General features: G+C 50.0%; 4 non-coding genes across 4 annotated transcripts; 2 read left to right on the plus strand and 2 right to left on the minus strand.

Annotated features, from left to right (window-relative positions):
* Nucleotides 1–3,721: 3,721 nt before the first annotated feature.
* Nucleotides 3,722–3,803, minus strand: TRNAS-UGA (transfer RNA serine (anticodon UGA)). Its single transcript has one exon. It is a non-coding gene; the product is annotated as a tRNA-Ser (tRNA).
* Nucleotides 3,804–5,227: 1,424 nt separating this feature from the next.
* On the plus strand, nucleotides 5,228–5,301 carry TRNAT-AGU (transfer RNA threonine (anticodon AGU)). The gene has a single exon. It is a non-coding gene; the product is annotated as a tRNA-Thr (tRNA).
* A 552-nt stretch (nucleotides 5,302–5,853) lies between these two features.
* On the minus strand, nucleotides 5,854–5,935 carry TRNAS-UGA (transfer RNA serine (anticodon UGA)). Its single transcript has one exon. It is a non-coding gene; the product is annotated as a tRNA-Ser (tRNA).
* A 1,423-nt stretch (nucleotides 5,936–7,358) lies between these two features.
* Nucleotides 7,359–7,432, plus strand: TRNAT-AGU (transfer RNA threonine (anticodon AGU)). The gene has a single exon. It is a non-coding gene; the product is annotated as a tRNA-Thr (tRNA).
* The last annotated feature ends 5,513 nt before the right edge of the window (nucleotides 7,433–12,945 follow it).

Genomic DNA, 12,945 nt, shown 5'->3' on the forward strand with positions numbered 1-12,945 from the left:
CCGAGTGGGCCGCGAGGAACATAGCACGGAGATGCGGCGCCAGCGTATCCGGTCGCAGTTTATACAACTCGATGGGCAGACCATTAGGACCCATGGCCTTGCCGGAAGCGACCGAACGTATGGCGAGGGCAATTTCCTCGGATGTTGGAGCGGCGTCCAACGACACTCTGTCCTCCTCCGAAAGGGAAGGCAGCGCGATATCTCTGAGCAGGGCATGGGAATCCTCTTCAGAGCGGGTGGACACCGGGGAATACACCCCACGGAAATAGTCCGCAAAGCAGGAGACAATTTCTTCCGGTTCAGTGACACACACACCATTCTGTTTCTCAATCAACGGGACAACTCGACTCGCTCTCTCCTTTTTGTCCAGCCACGCAATCAATTTACCAGCCTTATCACCCACATCATAAAGTCTCCCCTGATGCTCTCTACTGAGGCCCCTGGCCGCCTCCATGACGAGGGCCTTATAGGCCGCTTGCTTGAGTCGGAGAACATGTAATTTGTCATCCGTCACCCCACAATCTAGATCACCCTCCAACTCGGTTATCTCAGCTTCAACACGGGTCACCTCCTCCCGCTCGCGCCTCCGGGAATGGGAAATAAGGGACAGGGCCTCTCCCCGGAGTACCGTCTTGAACGCCTCCCACAGAGAGACCGCCGATGCCACAGACCCCACATTCTCGTCAAAGTATCGCTTAAGGGATTTAACCAGCTCTGCACGAATGGTGGGGTCACGCAGGTACCAGGGATTAATCGGGACCACCCTACCCTCTCCCCTCGGAAGAATATCAAAGTGCAACAAGAGCGGGGAGTGGTCCGAAATACCCTGTGCCAAATGGCGCACCTCCCCTATCCTTCCCACATGCGCCGCCGGAACCAGGACATAATCTAGCCTTGAGAGACTACCATGAGCCCCTGAATGGAAGGTGTACTGTAGCTGAGTTGGATGTTTCAAACGCCAACAATCCACCAGCCCCAAGGTATCCAATAGGCCAGACAACCACGTTTGTGCACAGGGGAGATCCCTAGGGGGGTGACGATCCACATTTCCGGAAACCACAGCGTTAAAATCCCCCCCCACCACTAAAATCCCCTCCGGAAGGCCAAGGAGGAGGCGCCCCAGATCCGCAAAGGTGGTCGTCTGCAGCCCCGGCGGGACATAGACAGACACAAAAACGACCACTCTGCCCTCCATTCTACCCACCAGAGCCGTGTAACGTCCCCTGTCGTCATGGAGCACCTCATCAATTTCCAACGGGAGCGAGTTCTTAACCATAATGCCCACACCCCTTGAACCAGACGTGAAGCCCGAATGGGCCACAAGGCGGTAGCCCCGTCGATTCATAGCACAAAAGGAGTTGCCAATGAGGTGTGTCTCCTGCAGAAAAACTATATCGGTGAAATTCGTTTCAAGAACTGCAGGACCACACCTCGTTTTATCCTGTCCCCCAATCCATTAACATTCCAGGACAACAGACTCAGTCCCCTACCCCCCATCATAAACAGAAGCAATCACCCGTCCTCCAGAGAGCACGTTAGAAATAGCACAACAATACTTTTGCCTTGTGGTATAAACGAACAACACCCCACCCCAACCCACCCGCCCCAACAAAACTCCCCCCTCCCTGCACCCCTGCATGAGCCCAGACAGCCCCCCCAACTTGCAGTGTGCCTGTCGCCCCTATATAATGAAACTAGCTAGACCCCCTAGAGGAGGAAAGAGTACCCCTTCTAGACCCCACACAACCTCCAAGGGAGGGGAAAAAACAAAGACAGAAGCTAGGTCGAAAGTGGCATCATAGTCGTCCAGAGTGAGGCCCAATATCAACCCCTCAGTCCCGATCCAGTGGGCCGTCTCCTCCCGCCGCCCCCCCGCCATCTCGATCACGACCCCCAGACAGAGTGTCCAGCCAGTCCCCGGCCGCTTCGGGACGATCAAAAAAGTGCGTGCGACCATCCACCTCTACCCGCAGCCTGGCCGGGAAGAGCATGGCGTATTTTAAGTTCATGTCCCGAAGCCGGCGCTTGACGCCCAGGAAACTCAGTCTCTGTTTCTGGACCGCTTGGGTAAAGTCAGGATAAAAGTTCACCTCCATATTTTCCAGCTTAATCGGCCCTTGTAGTCTGGAGGCTTGCAGGATCGCGTCCCTGTCCCGAAAGTTAAAAATCCGGGCAATGAGAGGCCGCGGAGGGGCTCCGACCTTCGGCCTTCCCCCGGGAACTCTGTGGGCCCTCTCCACGGCAAAGAATTTACTCAGTCCCCGAGGCTGGAGATGGGTAGCGATCAGGTCCTCTACAAAGAGATCTGCCGCCGCCTCCTCCCGTCCCTCGGGCACTCCGATGATGCGGATGTTATTCCTCCGGGCCCGACTCTCGGAATCCTCCAGGCGCCGATCCATAAGCGCACTCGCCTGACGAAGTCGGTGCACTTCCGTTTGGAGGGCCGCCACCTCAGTCGTGAGGCCCGACGCGGTTTGGGCCAAAGAATCGACCCGGTCGTTGGTCCTGGAGAGATCAGCCCTCACCAGGCTGACATCCACGAGGACCGCGTCGATCTTATGCGCCAAGGTGTCGAACCGCTGGCCCACCGAGGCCTTCATCTCAGCAATGGCGCCCATGACGTCTTGCAGAGTCAGATCCGTGGGCAAATCCGGGGCATCAGGGGGGCACTCAGAGGACTTGTGCGGTCCGCCGGGAGATCCCTTCTGGAGGGAATAGCGGTCCATAATGTTGGCCTGATGTACGGCGCCACGCCGGGTCGACTTGGTCTTCAACCGATCTCCATCTTGTTTCGTGGCCATCGCCGCGGGTCTCCCACCCGCACCAACTACGCCGTTGAGGGCAGGCAATCAAGGCCACGAGCTCCGGGGGGCCACCCCAAGTCGGCGGGGTGGGTCACAGCAGGCAGGCAGGCAGGGTCTCCCAGCGAGGCCACCCCAACACAAAGAGCTCCGCGATCTCACTTGCAAAGACGGCAAGGGGGTGCGAAAGTGAAAGCGAAAGTGCGGGGTACGCGACTCGCCAGGCCCAGCCCGCCGTTGTTGTTCACTTTGCCACTGGGTCACCCCCCAGCGCGAATCCGGGGTCCGGCGAGAAGTAGGCCGCAAACTTCAATCGGTGCTCACTCCGGCCCCCGAAGTCCGATTCGAGAACAGGGAACGGGTACCACCTCGGCTCAGGCTCACCGACACAGTCCCCTCAACCGAGGCAGGATGAAGACAGGATAAACGTAGGAGGTTGCGGAGGTCCTCGGGAGCCTCGCACCTACGCGGCCATCTTGGTTGCGCGCTAGGCTCCTCCCCCATTTATCCATATTTAATTTGTTGTCAACTTTATCTGTATTCATCCATATTTATGGTGGGTTTTGTGAGAAAAATAAAGCTGAAACTGGTATATTTACATATTTATTTAACCAATAAATATGCAGCCATGCTTTAATGTCTGCCAGGTGTTAGTGAAATGAACAAATGCAGAAGATAAATCAATTCACTTATATGAGAGTATGCGCATTTCAGTATCAGTTTGGTTTTGTGAAAAGATGTTTTTAAGCTGCACTGCCATCAAAGTACAACATGGGAAGCAGTAATGCAAGCTTCAAACAACAGGTGCAGCACACTTAGCACAAGAGTAGCAAAGACACAATTATGCGGATATGCAGATGTTTACGAACCACATAATTAGTTTCCACGTCAAAATTTAATGACATGATTAAAAAGGAAAGCGTAGTCGGCAGAATTCGAAACTGCGCGGGGAGACACCAATAGATTTCAAGTCCATCGCCTTAACCACTCGGCCACGACTACACCTTTCAAGATGTGCACTCACTCATAAATAAGCTGTAATGTGGTCTATAGTATGGGTAAAAGATGATAGTTAATGAAGGGTAGGCGCAGACAATATTGAGCACATAATCTTCTTTAGAAGGTTATAAACTGTGTTCTCTGGAGAATCACAGAAGAAGGTGCAGCAAGGGTCCAGTTCTATGAAAGTGAAGGGAGGGGCAGGTATGAGAGATTGGGTAAGGAGTACAGAGAAAAAGGTACAGGAAGTGAAGGGTTAAGGATTGAGAGCCCAGTGAGTGACAATGTGTGGTATAGATTAAGCTCAGGTGTGAGATGAACCTGCATAGCATTGAGCATGCGAGTGCTACCAAGCCGAGACCAGTACCTTTCTGGATGAGTGTGGCAGATGGGAGGGTCTGCGGAGGATTCTTGCCTTCAATCCATCTTTTCTGGGGAGTGATGGTCGTGCAGCTCTTGTTATTGAAGCACGTTCAGTGCAGCTCATTAAATACTATCTGTGTTCTTTGGTGATGCTCCCCGGTGTTTGCGAATTGGTGCAGGATTATTGGAGCGCTTCAATGTCTTGGCCTGAAACTATGATGGGTCAGCAATGGCCTGTCTGTCTGTCTATTCAATGTCTCTGTGTACAGTCACTGCCTCTTCAGTTTCAATAGAACTCCTTTAGTATAATATTATGCTTTGGCCGGTTAGGTCAGTTGGTTAGAGCATGGTGCTACTAACACCAAGGCTGTGAGTTCAATCTCCGTACGGGCAACACCTTTTCCATAAAGTAGAAAAGACATGCATTAAAAAACAAGGCTATAAAAACACCATATAGGGTTGTTGTTTATTCTGGTAATTTACTGAGCTCTGGTGGCTGATGTTTGGACCAGGACCAGGGTGAGTATTGCTATAGCCATGTAAAGGGCACTGCGGGCTATCAGCCCTCCTTGCTGTGATACCCGCCTCTGCCAAGTTTTCTTGGGTCTCTCAAAGTGCACTTTGTGAAGCGCTGTTTGAACATGGACGTGTCACTGAGGTGACACTTTCTCTCCGTGAGTTGCGGTTCCTCTGCTTCTTGGTGGGATGTCCAGAGGTCACGAGAGGTGAAGGAAAGAGCACATGGGTAATGTAGGCATCAGCTAATGATCTTGTGTATATTGGTGACCTTTAAATCATTGTAATCTGGTTTAGTTTAACGAATGCATTGAGCCCCTGGCCCATCAGTGTAAAACTTTAGAATATAAATACAGATACGTACGTATAATGATATTAGTTTTTCATGACCCTCTTTGTAATATTTCCATCTTAATATCAGATTTTTCTTCTCCATTTTTTTTTTTTTAGCAGCTGAAAAATATCAAATCTTTCAAGACAGAAAAATATGCAGGGCCTCACAGTGACACCAGGACAGAAGGTACAGTGGTGAATCGTTAAACAGAGTAGGTGCTGTGGCTTAGTTGGTTAAAGCGCCTGTCTAGTAAACAGGAGATCCTGAGTTCGAATCTCAGCAGTACCTTTTGTTTTACACAACCTCATAGAAGAGGTACTGTTAGATAATAGACTCATTCTTTGTAAACCCAGTTGGTCCTATTATATTTAGGGCTCCCGGTTTCATGGTGTTTATTTTTTTGACATTTCCGTCTGTATTTATCCATATTTAATTTGTTGTCAACTTTATCTGTATTCATCCATATTTATTATGGGTTTTGTGAGAAAAATAAAGCTGAAACTGGTATATTTCCATATTTATTTAACCAATAAATATGCAGCCATGCTTTAATGTCTGCCAGGTGTTAGTGATATGAACAAATGCAGAAGATAAATCAATTCACTTATATGAGAGTATGCGCATTTCAGTATCAGTTTGGTTTTTATGAAGTGAAAAGATGTTTTTAAGCTGCACTGCCATCAAAGTACAACATGGGAAGTAGTAATGCAAGCTTCAAACAACAGGTGCAGCACACTCAGCACAAGAGTAGCAAAGACACAATTATGCGGATATGCAGATGTTTACGAACCACATAATTAGTTTCCACGTCAAAATGTAATGACATAATAAAAAGGAAAGCGTAGTCGGCAGGATTCGAACCTGCGCGGGGAGACCCCAATGCATTTCAAATCCATTGCCTTAACCACTCGGCCACGACTACACTTTTAAAGATGTGCACTCACTCATAAATAAGCTGTAATGTGGTCTATAGTATGGGTAAAAGATGTTAGTTAATGAAGGGAAGGCGCAGACAATATTGAGCACATAATCTTCTTTATAAGGTTATAAACTGTGTTCTCTGGAGAATCACAGAAGAAGGCGCAGCAAGGGTCCAGTTCTATGAAAGTGAAGGGAGGGGCAGGTATGAGAGATTGGGTAAGGAGTACAGAGAAAAAGGTACAGGAAGTGAAGGGTTAAGGATTGAGAGCCCAGTGAGTGACAGTGTGTGGTATGGATTAAGCTCGGGTGTGAGATGAACCTGCATAGCATTGAGCATGCGAGTGCTACCAAGCCGAGACCAGTACCTTTCTGGATGAGTGTGGCAGATGGGAGGGTCTGCGGATGATTCTTGCCTTCAATCCATCTTTTCTGGGGAGTGATTGTCGTGCAGCTCTTGTTATTGAAGCACGTTCAGTGCAGCTCATTAAATACTATCTGTGTTCTTTGGTGATGCTCCCCGGTGTGTGCGAATTGGTGCAGGATTATTGGAGCGCTTCAATGTCTTGGCCTGAAACTATGATGGGTCAGCAATGGCCTGTCTGTCTGTCTATTCAATGTCTCTGTGTACAGTCACTTTCTCTTCAGTGTCAATAGAACTCCTTTAGTATCACATTATGCTTTGGCCGGTTAGGTCAGTTGGTTAGAGCATGGTGCTAATAACACCAAGGCTGTGAGTTCGATCTCCGTACGGGCAACTCCTTTTCCATAAAGTAGAAAAGAAATCCATTAAAAAACAAGGCTATAAAAACACCATATAGGGTTGTGGTTTATTCTGGTAATTTACTGAGCTCTGGTGGCTGATGTTTGGACCAGGACCAGGGTGAGTATTGCTATAGCCATGTAAAGGGCACTGCGGGCTATCAGCCCTCCTTGCTGTGAAACCCGCCTCTGCCAAGTTTTCTTGGGTCTCTCCAAGTGCACTTTGTGAAGCGCTGTTTGAACATGGACGCGTCACTGAGGTGACACTTTCTCTCCGTGAGTTGCGGTTCCTCTGCTTCTTGGTGGGATGTCCAGAGGTCACGAGAGGTGAAGGAAAGAGCACATGGGTAATGTAGGCATCAGGAATGATCTTGTGTATATTGGTGACCTTTAAATAATTGTAATCTGGTTTAGTTTAACGAATGCATTGAGCCCCTGGCCCATCAGTGTAAAACTTTAGAAAATAAATACAGATACATACGTATAATGATATTAGTTTTTCATGACCCTCTTTGTAATATTTCCATCTTAATATCAGATTTTTCTTCTCCATTTTCTTTTCGGTAGCAGCTGAAAAATATCAAATCTTTCAAGACAGAAAAATATGCAGGGCCTCACAGTGACACCAGGACAGAAGGCACAGTGGTGAGTCGTGAAAAAGAGTAGGTGCTGTGGCTTAGTTGGTTAAAGCGCCTGTCTAGTAAACAGGAGATCCTGAGTTCGAATCTCAGCAGTACCTTTTGTTTTACACAACCTCATAGAAGAGGTACTGTTAGATAATAGACTCATTCTTTGGGTGGTGGTAAATTTGTGTGAGCCCGGTGATGCCACTACTTTCCCACCCCAAAATGTGTGAAAAAAGTGATTTTTTTAGCAAAAATTGAGGTTTGCAGGGGATTCTGGGTAAGGAAATGTTGGGGGATCCACGCAAGCCATACCTCCCTGGAAGCCGCCGGGTGTCTAGTTTTCAGAAATGCGTGGGTTTGGTAGGTTTTCCTAGATGGCCGCCGCGCACCGGGCCAAAAACCAAAGCGACCCCCCTTGCAAAACCAGGTGGTTTTGCGATAGGCCATTTTGATGTCGCCTCACTACGTTTTGGGCCCTTGCCTGCCGCGGGTACTTGGGCCTCCCACACAAGTGAGGCACCATTTTTACCGGGAGACCTGGGGGAATGCTGGGTGGTGGTAAATTTGTGTGAGCCCGGTGATGCCACTACTTTCCCACCCCAAAATGTGTGAAAAAAGTGATTTTTTGAGCAAAAATTGAGGTTTGCAGGGGATTCTGGGTAAGGAAACGTTGGGGGATCCACGCAAGCCATACCTCCCTGGAAGCCGCCGGGTGTCTAGTTTTTAGAAATGCGTGGGTTTGGTAGGTTTCCCTAGATGGCCACCGCGCACCGGGCCAAAAACCAAAGTGACCCCCCTTGCAAAACCAGGTGGTTTGGCGATAGGCCATTTTGATGTCGCCTCACTACGTTTTGGGCCCTTGCCTGCCGCGGGTACTTGGGCCTCCCACACAAGTGAGGCACCATTTTTACCGGGAGACCTGGGGGAATGCTGGGTGGTGGTAAATTTGTGTGAGCACGGTGATGCCACTACTTTCCCACCCCAAAATGTGCGAAAAAAGTGATTTTTTGAGCAAAAATTGAGGTTTGCAGGGGATTCTGGGTAAGGAAACGTTGGGGGATCCACGCAAGCCATACCTCCCTGGAAGCCGCCGGGTGTCTAGTTTTCAGAAATGCATGGGTTTGGTAGGTTTCCATAGATGGCCGCCGCGCACCGGGCCAAAAACCAAAGTGACCTCCCTTGCAAAACCAGGTGGTTTGGCGATAGGCCATTTTGATGTCGCCTCACTACGTTTTGGGCCCTTGCCTGCCGCGGGTACTTGGGCCTCCCACACAAGTGAGGCTCCATTTTTACCGGGAGACCTGGGGGAACGCTGGGTGGTGGTAAATTTGTGTGAGCCCGGTGATGCCACTACTTTCCCACCCCAAAATTTGTGAAAAAAGTGATTTTTTGAGCCAAAATTGCGGTTTGCAGGGGATTCTGGGTAAGGAAACGTTGGGGGATCTACGCAAGCCATACCTCCCTGGAAGCCACCGGGTGTCTAGTTTTCAGAAATGCGTGGGTTTGGTAGGTTTCCCTAGATGGCCGCCGCGCACCGGGCCAAAAACCAAAGTGACCCCCCTTGCAAAACCAGGTGGTTTGGCGATAGGCCATTTTGATGTCGCCTCACTATGTTTTGGGCCCTTGCCTACCGCGGGTACTTGGGCCTCCCACACAAGTGAGGCACCATTTTTACCGGGAGACCTGGGGGAACGCTAGGTGGTGGTAAATTTGTGTGAGCCCGGTGATGCCACTACTTTCCTACCCCAAAATGTGTGAAAAAAGTGATTTTTTGAGCAAAAATTGAGGTTTGCAGGGGATTCTGGGTAAGGAAACGTTGGGGGATCCACGCAAGCCATACCTCCCTGGAAGCCGCCGGGTGTCTAGTTTTCAGAAATGCGTGGGTTTGGTAGGTTTCCCTAGATGGCCGCCGCGCACCGGGCCAAAAACCAAAGTGACCCCCCTTGCAAAACCAGGTGGTTTGGCGATAGGCCATTTTGATGTCGCCTCACTACGTTTTGGGCCCTTGCCTGCCGCGGGTACTTGGGCCTCCCACACAAGTGAGGCACCATTTTTACCGGGAGACCTGGGGGAACGCTGGGTGGTGGTAAATTTGTGTGAGCCCGGTGATGCCACTACTTTCCCACCCAAAAATGTGTGAAAAAAGTGATTTTTTGAGCAACAATTGAGGTTTGCAGGGGATTCTGGGTAAGGAAACGTTGGGGGATCCACGCAAGCCATACCTCCCTGGAAGCCGCCGGGTGTCTAGTTTTCAGAAATGCGTGGGTTTGGTAGGTTTCCCTATATGGCCGCCGCGCACCGGGCCAAAAACCAAAGTGACCCCCTCTTGCAAAACCAGGTGGTTTGGCGATAGGCCATTTTGATGTCGCCTCACTACGTTTTGGGCCCTTGCCTGCCGCGGGTACTTGGGCCTCCCACACAAGTGAGGCACCATTTTTACCGGGAGACCTGGGGGAACGCTGGGTGGTGGTAAATTTGTGTGAGCCCGGTGATGCCACTACTTTCCCACCCCAAAATGTGTGAAAAAAATGTTTTTTTGAGCCAAAATTGAGGTTTGCAGGGGATTCTGGGTAAGGAAACGTTGGGGGATCCACGCAAGCCATACCTCCCTGGAAGCCACCGGGTGTCTAGTTTTCAGAAATGCGTGGGTTTGGTAGGTTTCCCTAGATGGCCGCCGCGCACCGGGCCAAAAACCAAAGTGACCCCCCTTGCAAAACCAGGTGGTTTGGCGATAGGCCATTTTGATGTCGCCTCACTACGTTTTGGGCCCTTGCCTGCCGCGGGTACTTGGGCCTCCCACACAAGTGAGGCACCATTTTTACCGGGAGACCTGGGGGAACGCTAGGTGGTGGTAAATTTGTGTGAGCCCGGTGATGCCACTACTTTCCCACCCCAAAATGTGTGAAAAAAGTGATTTTTTGAGCAAAAATTGAGGTTTGCAGGGGATTCTGGGTAAGGAAACGTTGGGGGATCCACGCAAGCCATACCTCCCAGGAAGCCGCCGGGTGTCTAGTTTTCAGAAATGCGTGGGTTTGGTAGGTTTCCCTGTATGGCCGCCGCGCACCGGGCCAAAAACCAAAGTGACCCCCCTTGCAAAACCAGGTGGTTTGGCGATAGGCCATTTTGATGTCGCCTCACTACGTTTTGGGCCCTTGCCTGCCGCGGGTACTTGGGCCTCCCACACAAGTGAGGCACCATTTTTACCGGGAGACCTGGGGGAACGCTGGGTGGTGGTAAATTTGTGTGAGCCCGGTGATGCCACTACTTTCCCACCCCAAAATGTGTGAAAAAAGTGATTTTGTGAGCAAAAATTGAGGTTTGCAGGGGATTCTGGGTAAGGAAACGTTGGGGGATCCACGCAAGCCATACCTCCCTGGAAGCCGCCGGGTGTCTAGTTTTCAGAAATGCGTGGGTTTGGTAGGTTTCCCTAGATGGCCGCCGCGCACCGGGCCTAAAACCAAAGTGACCCCCCTTGCAAAACCAGGTGGTTTGGCGATAGGCCATTTTGATGTCGCCTCACTACGTTTTGGGCCCTTGCCTGCCGCGGGTACTTGGGCCTCCCACACAAGTGAGGCACCATTTTTACCGGGAGACCTGGGGGAACGCTGGGTGGTGGTAAATTTGTGTGAGCCCGGTGATGCCACTACTTTCCCACCCCAAAATGTGTGAAAAAAGTGATTTTTTGAGCAAAAATGTAGGTTTGCAGGGGATTCTGGGTAAGGAAACGTTGGGGGATCCACGCAAGCCATACCTCCCTGGAAGCCGCCGGGTGTCTAGTTTTCAGAAATGCATGGGTTTGGTAGGTTTCCCTAGATGGCCGCCGCGCACCGGGCCAAAAACCAAAGTGACCCCCCTTGCAAAACCAGGTGGTTTGGCGATAGGCCATTTTGATGTCGCCTCACTACGTTTTGGGCCCTTGCCTGCCGCGGGTACTTGGGCCTCCCACACAAGTGAGGCACCATTTTTACCTGGAGACCTGGGGGAACGCTGGGTGGTGGTAAATTTGTGTGAGCCCGGTGATGCCACTACTTTCCCACCCCAAAATGTGTGAAAAAAGTGATTTTTTGAGCAAAAATTGAGGTTTGAAGGGGATTCTGGGTAAGGAAAGGTTGGGGGATCCACGCAAGCCATACCTCCCTGGAAGCCGCCGGGTGTCTAGTTTTCAGAAATGTGTAGGTTTGGTAGGTTTCCCTAGATGGCCGCCGAGCACCGGGCCAAAAACCAAAGTGACCCCCCTTGCAAAACCAGGTGGTTTGCCGATAGGCCATTTTGATGTCGCCTCACTACGTTTTGGGCCCTTGCCTGCCGCGGGTACTTGGGCCTCCCACACAAGTGAGGCACCATTTTTACCGGGAGACCTAGGGGAACGCTGGGTGGTGGTAAATTTGTGTGAGCCCGGTGATGCCACTACTTTCCCACCCCAAAATGTGTGAAAAAAGTGATTTTTTGAGCAAAAATTGAGGTTTGCAGGGGATTCTGGGTAAGGAAACGTTGGGGGATCCACGCAAGCCATACCTCCCTGGAAGCCGCCGGGTGTCTAGTTTTCAAAAATTTGTGGGTTTGGTAGGTTTCCCTAGATGGCCGCCGAGCACCGGGCAAAAAAACAAAGTAACCCCCCTTGCAAAACCAGATTAACTATTGTTACTACAGCGTGAGAATTTTGGAATAATACTGCAAAGAAAATGTGGCAGACAGTTTGAGGTTTACAGGACAATGGGGATAAAAAATATTTTTCAATTCACTAGAGAGACATCACCATGAACTCCCAAGGGTTTTCGACAATATCTACAGTTGGTGGGTTATTCTTACATGGAAAGTGTACCTTGGCAGAGAAACTAAAGACAAAGATTCCTGCACAACCATCTATTCCTCAAACACACACACATACTGGTTGGATTTGGCACGAGGGCGAGTCATGGTTCAGTGTATTAAATTTTATTAACAAGAGATTTCACAAAAATGAAATGCACTGTCAATAATTAAATTCACAAAAAACCAAACCAATGACTCGCAGCTCGTGAGCTGTAAAGCCACGTCAAGGCACCAACCACTTTACAGGCCATTCACACATCTTTCATACGTGATACAAACAAGACCATTCGCACCACCAGGTACAAAAGCAACACAGTACAAAAATCACCAAAAAGGGACAAGGTACACCCTGCTTCAGAAAGACAAATATTACTGCACAGCCATCTAACCCGCAAGCACACACACATACTGGTTGGATTTGACACGAGGGTGAGTGATGGTTCAGTAGATAAAATTGTATTAGCAAGTGATTTCACAAAACATGAAATGCACTGGTAATAATTGAAGGGGCGAGAAACTGAACCATTGACTCACAGCTCGTGAGCTGTAAAGCCACGACAAGGCACCAACCTCTTTACAGGCCATTCATACACCTTTCATACGTGTGAGACATACAAAACCATTCACACCGCCAGCCGCGGGCCCATCACATAACAAAACCCACACCAGCACACAGCGCCATTCAAGGGCCCATCACTTTCACACGCCCACAATCCAGATACAGCAACTACACAGGCTGAAGGATTGCGTGGAGTGGCACTCAGCTAGCAGTGTGTGTAGTGACCAGCAGAAAGTCACTACTCACACACAGCCA

This window comes from Triturus cristatus, chromosome 4_2, assembly GCF_964204655.1.
Source record: "Triturus cristatus chromosome 4_2, aTriCri1.1, whole genome shotgun sequence".
Classification (NCBI taxonomy): domain Eukaryota; kingdom Metazoa; phylum Chordata; class Amphibia; order Caudata; family Salamandridae; genus Triturus; species Triturus cristatus.